The 6,630-nt window shown below is 41.0% G+C and overlaps 1 long non-coding RNA gene across 1 annotated transcript; it reads right to left on the reverse strand.

Annotated features, from left to right (window-relative positions):
• Positions 1 to 1,336: 1,336 nt before the first annotated feature.
• On the reverse strand, positions 1,337 to 6,516 carry LOC118496603. Its single transcript, XR_004899200.1, has 2 exons — positions 3,823 to 6,516; positions 1,337 to 3,369 (listed from the first exon to the last, which is right to left on the reverse strand). It is a non-coding gene; the product is annotated as an uncharacterized LOC118496603 (long non-coding RNA).
• Positions 6,517 to 6,630: the final 114 nt, after the last annotated feature.

Raw genomic sequence — 6,630 nt, forward strand, 5'->3', positions numbered from 1 at the left:
AATTTCCATATGAAGTGTAAAAACAGTTTAAGAAAAATCCAACATGTGTGACACGTGAGCAATCTGAATGAAGAGAGACGAGACTGTTGCTTCTGTCTGTACAATACATTTATTATAATTATTAGGAGCGATAAGCAGCAGTATTTAAATAGTTTTTTTCTTCTAATACAACAATTGGGTTAACGTGGCCTATGTGTTAATAAAGCTTGGTGTTATCTACAAGACGCTAACAAACCTACAAGCAAAACGGAAAATTAAACTAACAAAATAAACCCTGTGGATAGCAGAACATTTAAATATGGTGCGTGACAGAGTGCAGAAACCCCAAACTGTGTGTACAATCTTTGCCGTCACAACCATGAAAAGAAAATCTAATTTAATAAAAGGAGTTGGAGTTTAAGAGTTTTGAGAAGATGCAAAACCAACAAGTTGTCCGTTGCCTTGGAGGTTTTTCCGCCGTGCGTTGAGAATTTAAATAAACTTTATTCAGCAGCGTTGGATTCATCTTATTATCTCAGTTTTAAGCCAAAGATAATTTTTTTACCATCCCGGCTTAAAACATAACATCCAATCCAACAATCATTGACCTTCTTCGATTTTCTCTTTCGTTTTAACAAACTAATACAATCAACTTGAATATTACTCAATAATTAGGAAAACGAAATCGCCAAAACGCAGTCACTGCGCTTCAATGTTTACATAACGCACGTAAATAATTTAACAAGTCAAGATGGTCATAAACTCATAAAAACAAATTACACTTTACTTGAAGGTATCTACATAAGAGTGACATGACACGGTCACGAACGCGTCATAAACGTTTATGACATTCTTTTAGTTGTCACTCGGTTTTTGTCATGACAAGTTGGGGTTGGGGTTAGGGTTGGGGTTAGGGTTCATGCGTTCATGACAGTGTCATGTCACGCTTATGTAGATACCTTCAAGTGTTACCAAAAACAATATATGGTGCGATCCACGTTGGCAGGATTATTTCAGCAAAAACTTTTAGAGCTGCAAAGACTAGTCGATTAGTTGTCAACTATTAAATTAATCGCCAAGTGTTTTTGATAATCGATTAATCGGATTGAGGTTTTTCTCTATGAAATAAACAGTCAGACTTCTCTGATGTCAGCTTGTTAAATGTGAATATTGTTCTAGTTTCTTCGCTCCTCTGGGACAGGAAACTGAATGTCTTTGAGTTGGGGACAAAACGAGACATTTGAGGACGTCATTTTGGGCTTTTTGGGTGACCAAACTCATCCATTCATCCAGAACATAATCCACACATTTAATCGATTATGAAAACATCGTTAGTTGCAGCCCTAAAAACTTTTTAAACACGTCATAAGACAACTTCCACTGAGGGAAGACATCCATATTCATGTTTAATAATTTGATCAATTCTACAAAATTCTTCTGCTTTACAGTCATCATGAAATACATCCGGGGTATGCAAAGTATCAAATCAACTATAAACACTGCTTTTAAATATTAAAATGACGCTAATAATTACTCTTACACCTCTATCACACACACAAGATCTACTTCAGGTGGAAAACAAAGAGAAAGATGGAGAAATCTAAATGATAGGCACACGGATACAACTTTATACAACTTAAGGCTGAACTAAAGAGACGGATAGAAAACTGGGTTAAAAAACAAAATGTGAATTTAGCTACTGACACCTGGATGCAGAGAGAAAATTAATCAATGTGTGTGTGTTCATACGTACAAAAAACAGCTAGCGAGAAGGAGAAGAGAGGGTCATTCACCACCATCGGTCTCTTAGTGCGTTCCATTTGGCTCGGAAGTCGGACGCCGGAGCCGGGAATAACGTCACCCAGAGCTGAATGTGTTTCCATTTACAAGTCAGATTTTTCATTGTGGGTTATAGCTCAATCCAAGTTAGCCATTGTTGATAATAACGCATTACGCAGATTTTTTGTGTGCATACAAACAGCGTAGCAACATGTCCACAGATAGAAGTTGGGAAACACTGTGTGTACGACTGATTTAATGAGACACAAATACAACAGAAGTGCTCATAACTGTATGTAACTACAGCTTTCATTACTGTGGATGCACGGAGAAGCCATGTCGGATTTTCCGAGCTCGGAAATCTGAGATCAGGGTGTGTTTTTCCGACTTTGACCTCGGAAAATCCGACTTCCGAGTATAAAAGGAACGCACTTTTTGAATGTGCTCCCCCAGCTGGGAAACGGGCAACTAAAGGATGAAACATCAGGACCGAGATCAGCACGTTCTTCATTTCTTTTAGACATTATTGAGAATGAAGGCTTGTAAAGAGAGGAGGCGTCCCTCCCCTTCCGGTGGAACTTCATGGGACTTTATTTTGGGGGGAAAAAATATGAACTGTAGTGAATGGGGAGAGACTAATAATTGGTTGATCCGGTTTGATTTGAGCCATGAATTACACATGTTTGTCAGTTCAAAAGATCATTTTGCAAGTCAGTTGAAACGCGTTATATGCTTCTTGCGTTCAGCGCGGTCTGGGCGGCGATATGACTCAAAAAGCGGTCTGGGGCAAACTGAGCCGCTCACCTCCAAGATATTTGTAACGCGGGACAAAGTCACACAGCCCACGTAGCAATGACTGGCTACGGAAGAGAAGAAAGTCTATCCTTGAAGCCGCTCTGAACGCAATCAGTGTGAGCGACTAGATGGTTTCACGGCGACCAATGCAACACCGCAAGCACGAAACCCGTTTGAGTCTCAGTTTGTCCTCAAACTGTTGAAGTATCAGACTGTGAAAATACGTCGTTAGAAAGACTCGTCAGCCCAAATTGTCTGAGTGACGTATCTCTGCGAAGCTACGATGTCTGTGTGTTTGGTACCAGGATGTCACGTTACTCACACCTTCTCTCTCTTCCCGGCTGATAAAGAGACGCTGGATAAAACAGCAGGTAAGAGGACGTTTCACGTTTTGTGGAGCTAAGCTAGCTGGCTAGCGAGCGAGGTGACGTATATTGCGCGAGAGACAAGAGATGTGGATCACCGAGCGGTTTCACACAAAACTAAGTGGTACTACGACAAACAGACTTTCTTCACTTGCAAAATTATCTTTGAAACTGACAAACATGGTGTGTGTAATTCATGGCTCAATTCAAACGGGATCAAAACATTATTAGTCTCTCCTCGTTCCATACCGGACCAATTTCCTTCCAAAAAAAAAAGGTCCCATGGTGGTCACAGGAAGGGGAGGGACATCGGTTACACTTTACTTAAAAGGTATCTACATAAGAGTGACATGACACTGTCATGAACATTATAAACAAGTCATAAACGTTTATGACATAACGCTTCTTCTAGGAAGTGTCATTCGGTTTTTGCCATGACAAGTTAGAGTTACTCTGGATTTCCACTGGATGCGGAACGTCTGCAGAACGGCTGCATGCTCCGCCGTCCGTCAACACCCACCAGGTCCGGATTTGTTGCGGCACGGCTGCAGCCGTGACTGTCAGCTGTAGTCACGAGGAGCCACGAGATCTCACGAATTCACGTAGAATAGAACCACAAAACCACCACCAGTTAGTTTCCATCCAGAGGAGTAGAGGGGAAACTACTCTGAGCTGTGTTTTCAAGGTGTAGTGCAGGGAAATATGATCCGCCGTGAGAACGGTGGATTTTACTTTGAAAATTAACAGGATTTTTATTTTGTTTCTGTGCTCGACTTCCTGTCCCGCACTATCTGCCGTGTGCTGAATTGCTGCGGAGCTCTCCGGCGTCCGGCAAAAATAGTCGACGTTCCGCAGCCGTTACGCATCCAGTGGAAATTGCCGGTTAGGGTTCATGTGTCATGACATTGTCATGTGTTCACGACAGTGTCATGTCACTCTTATGTAGATACCTTCAAGTAAAGTGTTACCGGGACTTCTTCTCTCGATGCGGTGACACTTAAACTGACCCTGAGTCCCGATAGGCTGGACGTGATTTCAGCAAAGGCAGAGCCCCTTTCCGACCATTCATGCATTCATTTACAATAAAAAAAAATTTTTTTTAAAAATAAACTAAACACTCAACATCATTCAACTCCGACAAGCTTTCCCGCTTTTCGAGAAAAGCGTTCCTCTCGATGTTAACAGTCGACTCGGCAAAGAAAAAAAATACCCAAAATTACTGAAAACATTTTGTTTTTTTTTTACTCTTAAGGCCGCTATTTTGTACATTTGGTTACACTTTCTACGCCGACGATAAAGCACTTTATAACGACTTATGAGCAGACCCGAAACGGAATCTGCGGTGCTTTTTTCTTTTCAGTTTTCAGTGGTGATCCAGAAAGAAAATCTATGTTGTTTTTTTGTGGACTGTTTTTCTGCACGGGGAGGTGGGAGTTTGGTATGAGTTTGGTTTAAAATCCACAGATTCCGTTATGAGGTCAAAGTATAAGAAGACTTGCCGCTCACTGACTCAAATATTATTATTATTATTATTATGTGTATTAAACCGTAATTCTCATGTTTTATCCAGAGTCTGAGTCGATCGAGTGTTAAGAGTGAGTTTTTTGGAGGTTAACGTTACATGAGTAAAAGTGAAATGTCAGTCATGGCTGCAGCAGCACAGGTTAAGTGCCCAAGACAAATCTCCCACCTTGCGGGACAATTAAGTTAATCTTGAATCATTGAATCATCAAAGTTCTGTCAAATTGGGGTATTCGGTTACGACCCGTTAAACTAATAAATTAGTGTTCTTAGATAGATTCAATGATTATTTTTTCCACTTATAGAGACTTATATCCAGCTTGTGATGTCATTACTTCACTTAGAGCACCCGATGACCACTTAGAGTAACTTATAATCACATTATAATGCATTATAAGAGTGATTATAATGTGTTACAACTATGAGAATTAGGGCTGGGTATGGCCACTGACTTCCCGATTCAATTCCGATTCACAAGGTCCTGTTTCGATTTAATTTCAGATTCTATTTATCGATTGGATCCTATATCGATTAGGGATATTTCAGTTACCATAGCATCGCAGGAAATTGTACTAGGAGCCCTCTAACCTGCTGCATTATTAAAAATATGAATGTTGTCGTTAAGTTAAGACCCCAAAGCAGTTACATGGAGACAGAAACAACATGTGCAAGTGCTTTTTTTAGTGCAGAGGGTGCGATGCCAAGACGGAGACCTAAAGCTACACATCTGTGAAAAAGACCGTGCCAGTTTTCCCCTCGCCAAACCTTTGCCTAACTTTGGAGCAGTTATTTGGCATTACACGGATTCCTTAAATCGTCTAGTTTCATTAGATACCGATATCTTCAGTCTGGCCTCTTAAAAGATTGCTTTTAGGAATAGGACTGAGTACTGAATACAACATTTTAAGTATAAAAAAAAAAAAATGCCTCGTCATTTCAATACATATGAAGTTTATCTCAGGGAGCCAATCAGCACGCAGCATGCTTCTTCCAAGATCTGATAATGTCTGTGATTGGCTGTCTAACGTTACAAGTCGTAGAGACACGCGGGAAAAACTCAGACGGGCTCACGTAATAGGAGCTGATACATAAATACATACAAAGATGTGTGCCGTAATGTGTATTGTCGTAGTTTCTTTTCGTTTTAAAAAATTGGTATCGAAAAATTATCGTTTAGGAACCGGTATCAAAGTCACGGTATTGGATACCGGTATGGGGTATTTCTGAACAATCCCCAGCCCTACTCAGGTTTTTATGAATCAATATCGTATCATTCATAGTGTTGGGCATTCGTTTTGATTTTAACAATTCTGAAATCCGATTCTTTTGAGGGGTGGAGTTGAAACGGGGTCACGTGCTTATTTCACAGATAAGAGGAACATTTTATTTTGATGCATCACAGTTTTTTACCGGGCTTCTTCAACGTGAATTAAAGCCACACTTTAGCGCGGCCTTCACTGCGCTCCACGGCTGCAACGCAACAAGCGCCTGGAGGTACGGTGGTGGTCGCTACGGACCAAAACTTGCACGTTAACTTTGGAACCGATGAGCGGATTCAAAACCAAAATTTATCCCAAATGACAACGATTCCAACCGGTTCTCGACGCCCCGATCCTAATCATTCAAATGAAGATCGATTTGAATCAGAAAATATATTTTTTAAACCCAGCCCTAATGACAATCCTAACACACTATGATCATTACAAGAACGCCATCAGTGACCATTTTGATTACGTGACCCTATAACTCATAAGATGCGTTACAACTTGGCGGCATAGAAAGTGTTTCCGTACACTGCATTCAACCAACTCACTTCAGACCGGACGCGGTTTCTTTTTGGACATATCGACAGTTTAACATTACAGAATGATGACGTAAAAACCCCCGCGCAGCGAGTCCCGGTCCCCGACAGTCTTTTAGAGGCCGAAGCTTTCTGCTGAGGAGAGGGAAACGCCCGCTGTGACAACACGCGCAGAGACAACTTCTTTTAAAGGTCCCATGACATGGTGCTCTTTGGATGCTTTTATATAGACCGTAGTGGTCCTCTAATACTGTATCTGAAGTCTCTTTTATATAGACCGTAATGGTCCTCTAATACTGTATCTGAAGTCTCTATACCTCGATACCCAGGGCTCGGTTTACACCTATCACCATTTGTAGTCACTGGGGGACCATAGGCAGGCTGGGGGAA

Source organism: Sander lucioperca, chromosome 13 (genome assembly GCF_008315115.2).
Source record: "Sander lucioperca isolate FBNREF2018 chromosome 13, SLUC_FBN_1.2, whole genome shotgun sequence".
Lineage (NCBI taxonomy): Eukaryota > Metazoa > Chordata > Actinopteri > Perciformes > Percidae > Sander > Sander lucioperca.